The sequence below is a fragment of the Ambystoma mexicanum genome, chromosome 9, assembly GCF_040938575.1.
Source record: "Ambystoma mexicanum isolate Mex_15411 chromosome 9, UKY_AmexF1_1, whole genome shotgun sequence".
Taxonomy (NCBI): domain Eukaryota; kingdom Metazoa; phylum Chordata; class Amphibia; order Caudata; family Ambystomatidae; genus Ambystoma; species Ambystoma mexicanum.
The window spans coordinates 1,515,577,364-1,515,593,424 of record NC_090931.1 but is presented as its reverse complement, the minus strand read 5'-3'; the positions used below and the strand labels follow the sequence as shown (position 1 = coordinate 1,515,593,424).

Below are 16,061 nucleotides of genomic sequence, written 5' to 3'. Positions count from 1 at the left end.
ACCCAGGTTATCAAGACGGTCAAAAGGGAGCTTAGTAAAGATGTTGTAGAGCGTTGGCGAGACACACAAGCCTTGGGGTACGCCGACGTGGATGGGAATTGGGTCCGCTGAGGCAGAAGGAGTGAATACCCTAGTGGTGCGATTAGACAGGAATGATTGCATCCAGGTAGAGGCGTTGCTGGAGAAGGCAGCTGCTGTGGACAGGTGATCAGTGAGGATCTGAGGGTCGACAAGTAGAATGCTGCTGATATGTCTAACAGCAGGAGCATGGCAATCTTACTCTTGTCCTTAGCCTCATCCATTTGGATTTTAAGGTGCAGGAGGGCTGTTTCCGTTCCATGTGTTGGCTTAGAGCCTGATTGTCTAAGGCCCAGTAAGTTGTAATCCTCCAGGTGTTTCTGGATTTGAAGGTAGGCCACTCTGTCAAGAATCTTAAGGATGTAGGGAACGGTGGTGATGGGCCTATAGTTAGTGGGAATATTGAGAACTAGGTACGTTTTTTTTTTTTTTTTTTTTTTTAAAAGGGGCATGACCCAGGCCTCCTTAAGGTTGTTGGGTACCATGCTGGTCTCAAAGGAGGAGTTGATTAATGCCGAGATGAATGGGGCCAAATCCTTAGCGCCTTCCTGAATGATTGCAGCTGGGCAAAGATTTCCTTGACATCTGGATGTTTTGAGGCTTTTAATGATCTTTTCTACTTCATTAGCCGAGACTGGTGAGAAGGAGAAGGGAGGGCAGTCAGGAGTGCTGATAAGCAGAGGGGAGTGGGGGGGTTGGCATTCAAGCTGACATTTTTTTGCTCAGTTTTAGATTGGAGCACAGCAATTTTGTCTGAAAGTGCTTTCTGTATATTAGCACACCAATCTGCGTCTTTCACACAAGTATCCGAAGGTGGTGCTGGGGACTCAACTTTCCTGAGAATACTGAAGAGCTCTTTGGTCTTGGATTTGGCATTGAAGATATGGTTGTCATAAGTTTCCTTTTTTGCGTTGAGGATAGCAGATTTGTATGATGCAGCGGCGGAGGTCAGTAGCGCCTTGTTAGTGGGGTTAGGCGATTTTCTCCAAATGGATTCTGCCGCTCTTTTGGCATTCCGGAGGATTTTTTTGTTTGGGCGTAAACCATTTGTTAAAGTGGGCAATTGGTTTGGCTTTGGCTAGTTTAATGGGGGTGATGTGTTATTGTATAAATCAACTAGCTTGTTTGAGTCCAGGTCCTTAAAGTTGGCAGGATCTAGGACGTTCTGGATCAGGGGACGTAGGCTTTGGAGCGTTACATTTCGGTTATTTCTGGCGAGGACCTGAGGGGCAATGTGGGGAGTTGATGTGGTCGGAACATTCCCCTGGATGGTGAAGGAGATGAAATGATGGTCCGACCATGCGGTGGAAGCATTTTGAAGGATGGTGGTAGAGCAGTTGAGGTCTGCCAACCAATCCAGTGTTCTTCCTTTATTGTGTGTCGGGTTCGTAACGCGGTGGTTTAAGCCAAACTGGAAAATGGTGTTTTCCAGGGATAAGGCATTGAGGTCGTTGGGATCAGAGAGACCTAGGTTAAAGTCACCAAGAAGGATTATTTGTGATCTTGGTTTAGTGTTATTAGTCAGTAGATCAGAGATAACTTCCTCAAAGGATGAGAAAAGACCTGAGGGACGGTAGATGAGGTGCCTGAGGATTGTTTGGGTTGCTAATAGGGGGGTCTTGACTGGTAGTAGCTCCATTGATGTAGGGCTCACAGCAGGGGTGGCTCCGAGGCCTAGGGACGTTTTAGCAATGAATGCTACTCCGCCTCCTTTGCTGTCTTTTCTATCTTTCCTTATTATTGAGTAGCCATCTGGGATGGCTAGTGATAATGCTGGGCCTGATGCAACCAAGTCTCGGTAATTGCCAGGAAGTGGAGGTCATTGCTAGAGATTAAGTCAGCAATGTCTAATGCATGGGCGACTAGAGATCGGGCATTAATGAGTGTGCCTCTAATGATAGGTTGTTTAGCTGGGCTAGGTGTTTTAGGTACTTTAAATGTGTTTATTGGGAGCTGGTTTGGAGGGTGTAGACTTAGGTAGGCGGGGTTGGTGGCCTCTCCTATGAGGAATTCTACGTTGTGGGATCCGAGATAGACTCTCCTTCTGACTCCTACTCCAAAGGCAATATCGCTTGCTATATGATCAAAGAAGAGGGCTCATGTCCAAGTCTACATCTCTGGACCACCAATAGCATGGCAGACTCTTTCAAATCTGCAAGAACTTGCCAATACTTCCACAGTATTTTCCTCTCCTCCTCCCTCCCAGGCCCTCTGCTCTGCATTGGCCGACCACTTCTCCAAAACTCTGGACATCTTGTCCTCTCTGCCATCTGCTTCGCCCCCCAGTCTTCCTTCTCTCACCTCCCTGTGCCCCCTTCTCCTCCCCCGTACTCTTCTCCTTCTCTCCCATTGCACCACATGAGAACTGTAGAGTTGTCCGCTCTATGAACGTCTCCTCTAAACAGGTGCTCCCCCGCTCCTTCAGAACCATCAAAGGCACCATTGCCTCTCACACCCCAGCCTTGGCTAACCTCTGCAACCATTTCCCTCAACCCCTTAAGCACTCTTGTGCATCCTCTCCTAAAAAAAAGCTGACTGCTGATCCTTCTTGCCCGGCTAACTATTATCTCCATAACCCCCTTTTTGGGCAAACTAATGGAAAAGCTGGTCATCCCCCAACTGACCCTCCACCCCGAAACTGCTCTCCTGAACACAGTGATGACCTACTCTCTAATCTGTATATGTAAATATAGATGTAACCCACTCTACATGTAAACAGTCTAATCAGAACAAATATTTAGAAAAAAGAAAAATCACTCGATAATAGCTTCCCGGTTGACCTCTAAGTTGCATCAATCCTCTAATTCAATTATTTATAGGTGTTTTAGCAGAATTGAGCTAGTTGGGGAGAAAAAAAACCATCTTGGAATTACATGTATTCTTTAATTCATATTAATCCTAATAAAAAAGTGATTTGTATAGAGACAGTTAGAAATCCACATTGAAATCTGTGTTCCATTCCACAATAAACATATCATAATCAAAGAAAAACCATTAATCTACATGATTCATAATAGAAAAACAAAACATTGAACAACATGACAAACGAAAATTAGAGTTTCAACATGTAAACTTCGAGATGAGTTGTACAAAAGGGAAACTTGAATGTAGCTCCCTTATTCGCACACCCTTTTGTAGGTGTTTTGGAAGAACTCCCTGTATCTTTCCCTGGTAATTACTCTATTTGGTAAAAGAGGCAGGAGTTGGTGAAAGTTCCAAAAGTTGTTCTTTAGGGCTTGGCTATAGCCCGGTATCTGGGTCTGTTGTGGTAAGAGAAATCTTTGCCGCCGTGTGTACACGTGCATGGCTAATCTGAACTCTATAACTCACACTCTGTTCTAATCCTCCTCGATCTCTCATCTGCCTTCATCACAGTCAACTACTCCATCCTCATAAACCACCTCCATGATACCCTAGGAATCACAGACAGGTCACTGGCGTAGCTCACCACCTTTCTTGCAGACAGACCAGCCCAAGTGCAATTGGGTCCTTTACTTTCCTCCACCTCACTCCCTACATGTGGCATCCCTCAGGGCTCTATCCTATCACCATTGCTCTTGAACATCTACCTGGCCCCTTTGGCCCAACTGATCACCTTCTTTCTCCACTTCCAGCGTTATGCAGAAGACTTCACAGCTCTATTTAAAGCTGCCTTCCTCTACCTCCTCCGCCTCCTCCCTCGTACCCGAATGAATAACTGCTATTCAGGCATGGTGTTCTACTAATGATCTCTGCCTTAATGCCAGCAATACAGAGATCCCTCAGATCCTTCTCCTTGGAACAGCTGCTCCTCATTTCCCACCAATCTATGGCCTAACTCATTGGGTCCACTCCTCTCATCCACTTGAGGCGGATCATCTTTTCACTCCTCGCTCACATTCCCTCCACACATCACAGACCTTGCCATGAAGTCAAACTTTCAGCTGCACCTCCTCAGGGGCATTTTACCTTTCCTCACCTTCGCCCAGAAGCTCAACATCTCCAGAGCCCTGATTCTCTCTAGGCTGGACTACTACAACAGCCTCTTCTTCAATCTGCTTCTTTCCTCCCTTTGCCCCCTTCAACTAATCTAGAATAGGACTGTGAGCCTTATCCTTGACCTCAAGTCCAGGGACCATATCTCTCCTGCCCTAAAATCTCTCGACTGGCTCCCGGTGTCCGCAAGGATAATCAGATCGAAGACCCTTTGCATCATCCACAAGGCGGTCTGGGGCGTGGAACTGCACTACATCCAGCTTTTCCTCCCCAAATACCTCCCCGCCAGATTACTTCGGTCCTCTGGCTCCAACTTTCTGCAGGTCAAACGTTTCTCCAAGCAGAGAGTGGGAGGTAGAACCCTGCCCTCGGCTGGCTACTCCGTCTGGAACCGCATGCCTCCTCCCCTCAGACTTGAGCCAGATATTAAGTTCCAGAAACTTCTCAAGACTTTCCTTTTCTCCTCCCTTTCCCTTTCCCCCTCCCAAGCTAACTCTCCCTCTGACACTGCGACTGGGGTCTGGAACCTTCAGAGTCATACAGGGGCCAGACCACTCCACCTACCAGTCCCCACAGCATCCCCTGACAGCACTTGCCCTCTGGGACTCTTTCTGAGACTAGCCCAATCAGGTCCTCCTAGTCCACTGCACTCTTCCCTTCCCCCATCTTCACCTGGCACTTGCCGCCTTGCCCCTTCCAGCACTTGCTCACCCGCAACCTTGGGGTCACCCCACTCCTCCACTTCTCACTCTAACCCCTCCCCCCCCTACACTTACCTTCTTGTTCGTGCACGGATGGACTGTCACATGGCCAATATAACCGCTTTCTGTTGCTCTACTTTCTTATTCACATGTCCCCCCCCCCCAACCCCATCTTGTGTTGTGGTGCCTGGCAACACTTGGTATATAGGTGCGAAACCAATGACCAATAAATAAAATAAATATTCAAAACAATAAAGTTGCTTTAAGTCACTAATGAAATGTTTCCAACTTCTTTTATTACAGGTCTTAAATCACTGAAATAACCGTGTGTTGTGTACTGCGTACACGAAGTACGCATGGGCGAGCAGCCACGGGGCTCGCGCATGCGCATTAGTTGAATAAAGGCAGTGCCCGGCAGTTCGCGCCGGAGACCGGAGCCATCACACGTCTCCGGCGTGTCGTCCTTGCATGCATGGGTGCGTGTGGCTGTATGCGTGTGTGAAGGCTGGGGGCCTACTCCAGCACATACAAAATTGGCGACGAGGCGGGATCGGAGCTGTTCTTCCCGTTTCCGACGACACCGGCGAAACGAAGCACAACTCCGCAGTCGCGGACCCGCTCTAACAGCCGGCGGCCATTTTGAGTGCTCACTCACGACGACACACGCAGTGGTTGCGGCCCGTTCCGGGTGCTCGTGCGCCATCTGCCCTTGCAGCAATTTTTGGACACTTCACAGCCCAGCTGAACCAGGGCTGTGGCACAAAAGTGGCAGAAGAGCCAACAGGTAAACTCTGCCACAGTTGGGAGTCGGATCATCCGTCAACCTGCCAAGACAATACAGTGAGTACCTATCGTGATGGGTGAAGAAACCGATGAAGAGGGCGCCGTTGCCCCAATACCACGCAGAGTGCGCACCACTTTGGCTCCCATGCCCGAATTTGATACTATGGGGCCCCCCATCAAAACTTGGCCCAAAATGGCTCACATGGGTCAAAAGACTGGAAATGATGTTCAGAGCCTCGGGGGAGACTGAAGACGAAGCAAAGATCGCCATCATGATGTACTCTGCAGGCACTGAAGTCCAGAAAATATATGACTCCTTGACATTCCAGTGGCAACGTATGACGCTGTCAAGCAAGCACTTCGGGATCACTTCCTACCATTAGCCAATGTTGATTTCGACAGGTTTGTCATGGGGGCAGAAAAACAACGAAGCGAAGAGTCACTGGACCAGTTTTGTGCCCGGTTGAGACACCTAGCGAGCTCCTGCAGATGGGTCAACGAAGAGGAAATGGTCTGCAACCAACTGCTGCAAGGTTGCTGCTCAGGAAAACTGAGGAGGCAAGTCCTGAGGGAACCAGGGCTGACCCTCCGGCAAATCCTGGACATGGGAAGAGCGTATGAGCTGGCGGAGGCCAGAGGATCGAAAATGGACACGGCCACACATTCCAAGAGTGAGGAGGAGGCTCTAGCAGTCGGACGGTTCACACCTGGGAAGGCCAGATGGACACCGAAGAAGGGAGAAGGACCCACGACTTCAGGTACCCCTCAGTCGTGCTCCTACTGTGGATATGACCTCCCACACAGGGGCGAATGCTCAGCCAAATCACGAACATGTGGCAGGTGTGGGATACCGGGGCATTACGCAAGGATGTGTAGGGCCGCCATGCCCGTAGCAGCAAACAAAGGACCAGAGAGGGCCGGTAGAGGTGGTGCTCGCACGGCAAGGAGCATATCCTCCCTTGAACAGGACGTGCACGACCTAAACATTGCTGAAGAAGAGGAAGAAGAGGAGGAAGAAGTTTTCTTCATTTCCAGCATCGCAAATGGCCCCGGCACCAGACGAAGGCCCATATGTACTGTGGCCATTGGAGAGATTCCCACCCCAGTCCTCATTGACACGGGAGCTTCAGTCTGTGTACTGGCGGACAGACATTACAACGCACTGGCAGGCCCACCAACCCTGTCGCCCTCCAAAGCCCAGATATACGCTTTTGGTGAAGATACCCCGCTACCCATCCAAGGGGTATTTGTAGCCCCAGTGACCCATGGCCAAAACAGCATCAAAGCGAGGTTTTTTGTAACCAACGTCAGTCCGCACTCTCTTTTAAGCTGCGCAGCATCTGAAGCACTCAACCTGGTTCATTTCACTTTTGCTGTGTATCACACAGATCTGGACAGCCTGCTGACACGCTTTGAGAAGCTCTTCAGGGGCATAGGGAAACTGAAGGCTGAGCCAATAAGGCTCCACATTGACGAGTCAGTCAGACCAACGGCACTGAAACATCGTCGCATACCGTTCCATCTGAGGGCTCAGGTGGAAAAGGAGCTGCAAGACCTAGTGGAACGAGATATCATTGAAAAGGTGGAAGGCCCACCCCGTGGGTCTCTCCTATTGTAGTGGCCCCAAAGCCCAAACAGCCTGGGGCTGTATGCATTTGCGTGGACATGAGACTTCCAAATCTGGCCATAAAAAGAGAACGTCATCTCACTCCCACACTCTGGACGACATCGTTGGTGAACTTCAGGGCGCGAAATTCTTTTCGAAACTAGACCTGAGAGCGGGGTATCACCAGTTGGAGCTCCACTCAGAGTCTAGATATATTACAACCTTTACTACACACGAAGGACTGTACCAATATAAAAGGCTCAGTTTTGGAACTTCCTCGGCGGCAGAAGTCTTCCAAAATGCCATCAGGGGGGCTCTGTCCGGACTAAAAGGAGTAATAAACATGTCAGACGATATCCTAGTCTTTGCCAAATCTGAAGCTGAGCACATCAAGCGTCTGGAAAACACTTTTCAAAGGCTCCACAACCTCGGCCTGACGCTGCACCAAGAAAAGTGTGAATTCCTGAAGGACAGCCTGGAATTTTTTGGATTTGTCCTCCATGCGGGAGGCATATCCCCTGACCCTGAGAAGGTGAGAGACATTCGAGAAGCGTCACCTCCCACGTCCCCGGCAGAAGTCCGCAGCTTCTTAGGGATGGTGAACTACTGTGGGCGTTTTATTCGAGACTTCGCATCTCTCTCCGAACCCCTGAGAGCACTCACGAGGAACCAAGTGGCATGGACGTGGACTGGCAAGGAACAGAGAGCATTCACGGCCATCAAGGATGCCCTGTCTGAACAAGACACCACGGCATATTTCAACCCAGCCCGGGAGTCCGAAATTATAGTGGACGCCAGTCCAGTGGGACTTGGGGCGGTTCTCGTGCAGGCGGATCAACAGGGATCCATGCGACCCGTTGCATACGCCAGCAAGGCTCTTACAGACACAGAGAGAAGATATTCCCAAATTGAACGCGAATCCCTCGCAATACTATGGGGCTGTAAACATTTTAGATTATATATTCTGGGGAAACCAGTTGTTGTGGTGACGGACCACAAGCCCCTACTGCCCATTCTGGCTGGCGCTTCATCCAAACCGCCACCTCGGATAGAGAGGTGGATGCTATCCCTCATGGAGTACGGGGTGAAACTGGTATATCGCCCAGGCACGCACAACCCTGCAGACTATTTGTCTCGCCACCCCGGCGCAGGAAGACCCAGAGACACTACGGAGGTTGCAAACTGTATGGACACCATTCACATGGTTGTCGAGTCGGCGCTTCCCATTGCCCTGATAAGACGGGAAATTGCCAACGAATCGAACTCGGATGAGGCGTTTCTGAGAGTGAAAGGTGCGGTAGCCACAGGAGCATGGCGGGAACTCCTGAATAATGCCCGAAGAAACGCAAAGGGACCTGCAATTGCTCTGGGGTGCACGACAGGAACTGTCAGTGACTGCCAATGGTCTCCTGCTGAGAGGGCACCGGATTGTGATCCCCAGGTCACTCGTGCCAAAGGTCCTTCAGTTGACACACAACGGACACCAAGGGATGACCAGAATGAAGGCACGTCTCAGACTCAAAGTGTGGTTCCCCGAATTGGAAAAGAGAGTGGAAGAGTATGTAAGGGCCTGCATCCCGTGCCAAGCAAGGAGCCCGGCGGAGAAGGGACCCCCGATTCAGTCCATGGCAAGGAGCGATTCACCCTGGGGGACAGTACATGCCGATTTTGGCTCGACCAGAAGAGGACTACAATTCCTAGCAGTGACTGACCAATGGTCCCGATATCCAGAGGTGGAACTGGTCGAGTCCCAGGCCACCGACCACACCACCCTGGCCTTGGACAAGATATTTGCTACCCATGGGTTTCCCCTCGAGTTATGTTCGGACAATGGGTCACCTTTCCAAGGACAGTCGTTTGCTCGATACTGCGAAGAGAGAGGCATAAAACAACGAAAGGTCACCCCACTTTGGCCAAGAGCCAATGGAGAAGTGGAGCGCTTCATGCGGACACTAAACAAGGTGTTGCATATCCGAAAATGGTGGGGAAGACCTCAGGCGGAATTTGGTCGAATTTCTCCGGGAGTATCGCACAACACCGCATCGATCAACTGGAATAGCCCCTGCTGAGGCACTTTTCAAGAGGATCCCAAGGAGACTCATACCGGAGTCAGAGGGGAGACAACCAGGAGTGATCGACAATGACCAAGTACAACTAGAAAGGTCATGGAGAAACGAGAATGAAACAGCGCGGAGGAGACTGCCAGAAAAACAGATCGCGGTTGGGGATACCATGTTGGTACGAAATAGAAGAGCAGAAGGAAAGCTGTCGACAACGTATGAGACCCAACCACTGGAGGTAACACATGTGAAAGGTACAATGGTCACCGCAGCCAATGCCAGAGGAACCGTCACCAGAAACGTGTCATTTTTCAAGCGCATCAAGGCAGAGAGTGATGAGGAAACAGCAGAACAAGTCCCGGAACAAGGGGAAGAGACAAGGGTGGAAGAAGCCACCCCAACTGCAGATCACGAGACATCGGAGGCCCCTAGTGATGGGGCACCCGGTACCCGAGCAGGGCCAGACGACGACTTCCCCAGAGGTTCAGAGACTTCATTATGGACCCTGCACCATAGGTGGGGAAAGGTGTTGTTGCAAATCCAAAGAAGGAACCAGGTTGTACTTCTGCAGTCCGTTGTTAATTGTTATTGTTTCTGCAAGGAAGTGTTAATTGTTTATTTCCGGGGAAAAGGAGGGATGTTGTGTACTGGGTACACGAAGTACGCATGCGCGAGCCGCCACGGGGCTCGCGCATGCGCATTAGTTGAATAAAGGCGGTGCCCGGCAGTTCGCGCCGGAGACCGGAGCCATCACACGTCTCCGGCGTGTCGTCCTTGCATGCATGGGTGCGTGTGGGTGTATGCGTGTGTTAAGGCTGGGGGCCTACACCAGCACATACAAAACCGTGGGGGTAACTTAATTTTTCAGGTTGACATCATCTTGCATTCTGGGACTTACAGTTTCCTATTAACGATTTGAAAATTAAAGCCACAACGACAGGGGCGTTGCTAGGTGGGGGTAGGGGGGCTATAGCCCCTGATCTTTTGGTTGTAGCCCCGGATAGAATCTCAGGAGCTACAGCCAAAAGACTAGCTAGCCCCCAGTCCCAACAGTTCCGACATCAGCTTAGCTCCGGGTCTTTTCCAGACCTAGCAACTCCCCTGCACAACGATATTCTTTTGGCTTACCATGTTCTAAGAATGTACATGCGTCATGTGGCTTTATTATGCAATTAGTTTTTTGGAAGTAAACCCTATAAGACATTACTACGATAAACCTTGAAATCAAATTATTTGAGCTAAAGTTTGTGTTCCTGGTCAACCTTTTTTGATGCATTGAGAGTACCACTAGTGGCTTTTTTGCACTTCTGTTCAGCCTACGAACAGGGACGCTTGGAGAGCTCCTAGTGCCGTGGCGTGTAGCAGTAACCCGGACATCTAATGCATCTCCCAAGTCATGCCTTCCTACTGTAATTCTGCTGGCGTGCTGTGCATAACACTCTTACCTCGGTGCAAAAAGCGACATTCAATGCAGAACCGGGCTGTGCAACAGCGGCCTTCTGGAACGTCACGTTCATAGCACGTTACAAGTCAAGGGATGACGCCCCCACGTGATCACTCCGTTTCCAATGTAAACACAGAAACGGAAGAGGGAGCGGAGAAACGTGCTGCTCAATAGTGGCCTTCTCCAACATCACGTTCACAGCACGTTAGAAGTCACGTGATCACTGCTCTTTCAATATACACATCGAGACTTAGCATAGGAATTCCAGGAGGGAGTGGAGAAGCGGGCGGGGAAAGAAAAACGGGAAGTATTAAAGTAAAGGGAAAAAACGGACAAGGAAGTGAAACCTATGCCCAGGTTCTATACAACCTTTTAACCTCGTCAATGTCCATCAGTGCTGCCCTGGTTAACTCGTATGGGATGGGAACGCTATTGCCCCAAGTGGCAGAGGCGGTTTTTGGTGCCAGGGGTGAATAATAGCACCCCAGCGGGAGACTGGGGGGTGCATTTGGCACTAGGGGTGCGGCTGCTACCCTCTGGCTCAGAGCCGACCTTAGGGCGGGCCGGGCGACTGCCCGTGGCGCAATGCTCCCTCCAGGGCACCATGGGCCCCACACCACGCCAGCTCTGGGAGTCTTTCAAGGACTCTCCTGAGCTGGCATACTGGGAGAAGGCGCGGCAAGCGCCCTTATGTTATTGAATGCACTCACAATGGCTGGGCGCATCCTGTGAATAGGGTGCTATTAGCACCCTATTCACAGGATGATTGCCTCCCTGCTCCGACGCGAGATCCAGGAGGTTTTCATTACAATAGGACACTCATGCATTACCATGCATGAGCGTTTCATTCCAGTGATCAACTCCCTGCGAGGCGCAGGAGCAGGGAAGGTCAAAACAAATGAGCGAATTGGTGCCCCCCCATCAATCCCCCCCCCTGTCTACCAGGACGTGCAGGGAGAGGGGGGGGTGCGCCCATTCGCCAAGGGTTTTACTGCCTCCAAGGCCGGCCCTGCTCCGCCACTGCCAAGTGAGAGGGGAAACCAGTAAAATGTAGCCTGGGCCTTCTGATTGTTGAGACAGGCCCACGTCAACCAGTATATGTTTAAGGTAAAAAATGTGCCAGCCAAGCTAGAGTGAAATTGCTAATTGTATTTCACTTCTGTGTGCAGGGTGTAAGGTGCAAATTATGTCTGCCCTGGAGTGTACGATAGAAAAGGGCGTGAATGATAGTTTGTGAGGGGCCCATTTGGACTAAACACCGAATGAAAGCTGATTGCGAGGATAATAAACTTAACCAGGTGTGGGAGCATTTGAGCAAGGGGTGGCCATTGACTATACTCCAAGGGGAAGACTCGCATGCGACCCTTTGAACAGATCCCAACAGTCCATGGAGGTGGATTGATGCTTGTAGGGGAGGCAGCAATACCCTCACGGGGCACGACGATGGAACTTGCTGCAGCCACTCAGGACACCTAGGTATTATGGCCACAGTGGCTGCTAAGAACCACATGTTAGTGGCCAGGCATGGGCAGGTTGCTTGGGCACATACTTGGAGAATGAACAGTATGTGGGAGAGTGAGAAAGTGATTAAAATGAAGAGTCTCCCCAAGAAGCCAATAGAAAGACTCTGCAGAGTGTAGAATAAAATAAACATGGACATAGTAGGACCCATGAGATGTCTTTGTGCACAGAAACAATATTCTGTGTTACGTATAGACTTCTAAAGCAAATGGCCTGAGGTGGGCTTTACAGAAGACCCCCTACCACAGTGCGAGTGATGTCAGCATCTGTAAATCACCTCATTATTATGAGCACTGATGCCTCTAAGCCCCACGTTAAAGGGCTTCTAACACAGAGACTCAGGACACAATACCTTGGTCTGGGCTCCGCATGTGAACTAAAGCTCAAGTGGCATGACACCCTATTTATTCAACCAGCTGACTGACATCTCACGTGTCATGTCGCTTAAAGGGGACCTCACCACACTCTTCCATTTTCATATAATTGAAAACACGCCAAAGTCAAAAAGGAAGATCTTCCTGGAATCATTCTGGAGTCATCCGGTGACTCCATCCTAGAGTCAATCATCCCAAGTCAAAAAGGAAGATCTTCCTGGAATCATTCTTGAGTCATCAGGTGACTCCATCCTAGAGTCATCCATGGCTAGTTCAGGGAGATCATCCGAAACCATCCTGAAGTATGTGTATAGGCCGAAATATTCAAATGCGATGACTCTAGAGTGATCACAGAAACTACTCCAAGAGGAGTTCTGATTACTTCGTGATGATCTTGTATTACTCCAGGATGACTTCTTGACAACTTCAGGATGGGTTTGAAATTGTGAACGATTATTGCAGACAATTTCAGGAGGATGTTGCTTTCAAACGATTTAGGAAAAGGGTTTTGATTCCTTGTGTGTAAGATGGGTGTTATTACTATAGGGTTAGACTCATGAATAGTGTACTGGAAAACATGGAATTTGCAGCCGTTACTTGCCTTCTTTGCTAGAGCACTCAAATGTCATTAACGAAGGTTTGCTGATTTAGTATACAAAACTACAAATCCACCCCACAATGTCACGAAACAACCTCTAAACTCCCTCATTTCATATCTCACCTCTAGCTAACATGGCATCACCCCCAATAAACTCCCACAATTACAAATCACTGCACTAAAATAAACACTTTCAGTGACCTAAACAGAATCCGTTAAAGGTCTACCTGCATGACAAAATTGCTGATCACTTCAACCAATATCACTATGAGCAGCTAGCAATTAGTTCGACCATTCACCACACCCAAGAAAACATTAGCTGACCCCCCCCCCCCCCACACCCCCACAGAAATCCAATAGCACAAACACATGTACCATTTACAAGTTGGCACCAACCTACAAATTCACCAGATCAACCATAATAGTTCTACACACAAGAGCACTTGCATCTTCAGTTCACAGAGCAGCATGTGCGCTACAATTACATTGTAGATTAGTAGCAGGGGCTGACATAGCAACCAAACTCAGTTGTGGGGGTGTTACAATTCAATTGTTTTTTTTTAAAAAAAACGTAATCTGAAAGATTGCGCAGGTGTGTGGTAACATGTAGGTGTCACTTCATTGTCCAAACAGGCATGACTGTCATACTGTAACAAGAACACACCGTTAAGGAGACGTGGTGATAGAGTTCAGCTTGTCAAATTAGATCGGTCCGACAAAACATTTGTAGCAGACAATTGACGGGTTACTTTATAGTCCAATATTTTGCAGTTGTTGCACAGCTACATCACCAGCAACGGCAACATTACACAGACATTTGCAGATTTAATGCTGTGTCTATTAATTGTCCAGGTGAATTAAGAGGCAGGTTCTGAGTAAGGAATGTAGGCGGAATGAAGAACACTAGCCATCCCTGCCAAAAGACTTCGGTTTTTCAGCTTTTGTGAACAGCCATGAATACATTTTGGAATAGTCCGTTTTCACCCATCAGCTTTTACAATATAATTCTCTTTTTCTCTGCATCTTCTTTTTCCAGATTCCACCAGTAGCTGCTTTTTCTCCTCTACCTTTCTTTTTAAAGCTTTTCGTTATTTCATGAAATGTTTCCTGTGTCTTAATACTGTTTCTTGGCTGCGGGTATGAAAAAGGCAAGTTGAAACTTCATAATGTGACTACCAATACAACAAAGATTTTGCCTGAGCTGTACACTGGGGTGACTACCCTTAAGCGCGATCCTATCCGCCCCCTTGGGGTTTTGCTTATTCTTGCTCTCCTTGGCGCTTTCCCTCCCTCCCCATGCAGCTACCCACAACTCAGTGTAGCTGCACTCATAAAAATGTGTATGGGTACATACCCTTGAGAGTGCTGTGACCACTATAATTTATAAATAGCGGCGAGCTGCGTCACCAATTCCGCATGGTATACTTATAAAGACCTTGAATGAATAGGACAGAAAACGGATTGGTATTTGCGAATCGCGCTCTACCTTGGACATCCTAGATTGGTTCCCCAACCTGTGGACTAAACTTTCAGGATTGCATCTAAGGTAAAAAAAAAAAAAAAAAAAAAATTAAAAAAATCAATTTGGGGAACCAATCCAGGATGTCCAAAAACCACTAAAGACTTTTAGCATAACGCGCCAGCCATCGACAGGTCTCTCGGGACTTAACCCTTTATCATCAAGTACCATCAGAAAATTGTTTCAAGATATTTTCACAATGAACTTCCAAACCTGGTCACCATACCAAGTGTTCAATTTCAAGGTCTTGAAGACGGCTAAGGTCGAAACACGCGTCGGCTGACTTTATGGGAATAAATTCACCTACAGATGACCAGATATTGTTTTACTTTCATTCTAAAAGACTGCATACCTAACTTTAAGGAGGTAGAGTGCAATTCACCAATACCAATCCATTCTCTGTCCTAGCTGCACACATACTCTGACCTGGACTACAGTCCCCAAGGACATTCAACCCATAGCACTCTATACTTTAGAGAGTTATTCTAGAGGAAAGAGATGCTGTAAATGAGGTGGGCATTGTGCAGCATTCATCTGTATGTGTGAAAAAAGGGAACGACTCCGCATAGGGACGTCAGATGTACCCTCCTCCCCCAAACATCAAATAGATGAACCAAAAAAAAAGAAAAAAAAAAGAATTGCTTACCCAACTACAAAAGCACGACTGCCTTCAAATCCTTTTCTTCACGTATTTCTCTTATACTTTCATCGATACCCTCTATCAGCAATTTACAATTAACTTCCCCAGGAATTGCAAACGCTCAAATTCCCCATCCTTTCAAATGCAGAGAATTGTCAGAATCAAAAAGACTGCCATGATTTGAGATGTCTAAAAGAAGAAATAAAAAAAGTAAATTTAGTATGCGCCAAGTATTTGTGAACCAGGTCTGTACCCAAAACCATAATTTATAGTGGGCTTGCTATGGATGTTCCTGCCTGATGTGTCCAGATTTATGAGTGATTGGTGCTTGGTTAACTTCCTCCAAGACGTCCACCCATTGTGGCTTTAACTAGTTGCATCTGTTTGCAAATTAGAGGTGGGTGTTCCGGAGAGGCAATACCTTCTTAACTGCAGAGCTCTGGTACCTAGAATGCTGCAGTCATTTTGTGTGTGCCCTTTAAAAGACAAGCACCCGTTTCAGTTTCTTAACGTACATATCAACCATAGAGAGCCCCAGCTTGCAGACAGCAACATGTACAGGAAATAGGAGGGTATGCAGGGACAGAACCCATTACCAAAGTGATCTTTACTGGGGGAACAAAAAGTCAATATTACACCTTAGCAGGAAGGCCTTTGCCAATATGAGCCAGGCACTATCCTCCAGAAGAGTCAGATTTCTTCGCCCACCTAAACCCCCCCCCCGGCCCCTGGGGGGTGTGGGGGGGCGGCAGAAATTATTTT

The 16,061-nt window shown here is 48.4% G+C and overlaps 1 protein-coding gene across 3 annotated transcripts in view; it reads right to left on the bottom strand.

The window, feature by feature from the left end:
• The window catches only part of LOC138489391 (zinc finger protein 551-like), a 140,177-nt gene that overhangs the window by 63,621 nt on the left and 60,495 nt on the right, over positions 1 to 16,061 (bottom strand). Inside the window, exons 3-4 of one of the 3 annotated variants that reach the window (XM_069617112.1) lie at positions 15,306 to 15,488; positions 13,805 to 14,271 (exon numbers count right to left, since the gene is read on the bottom strand). The exons of 1 other annotated variant lie outside the window; for it this stretch is intronic. The gene's annotated coding sequence lies outside the window, so the exon portion shown is untranslated. The remainder of the gene's footprint in view (positions 1 to 13,804; positions 14,272 to 15,305; positions 15,489 to 16,061) is intronic. One more of the 3 variants, XM_069617113.1, reaches the window with a different exon arrangement.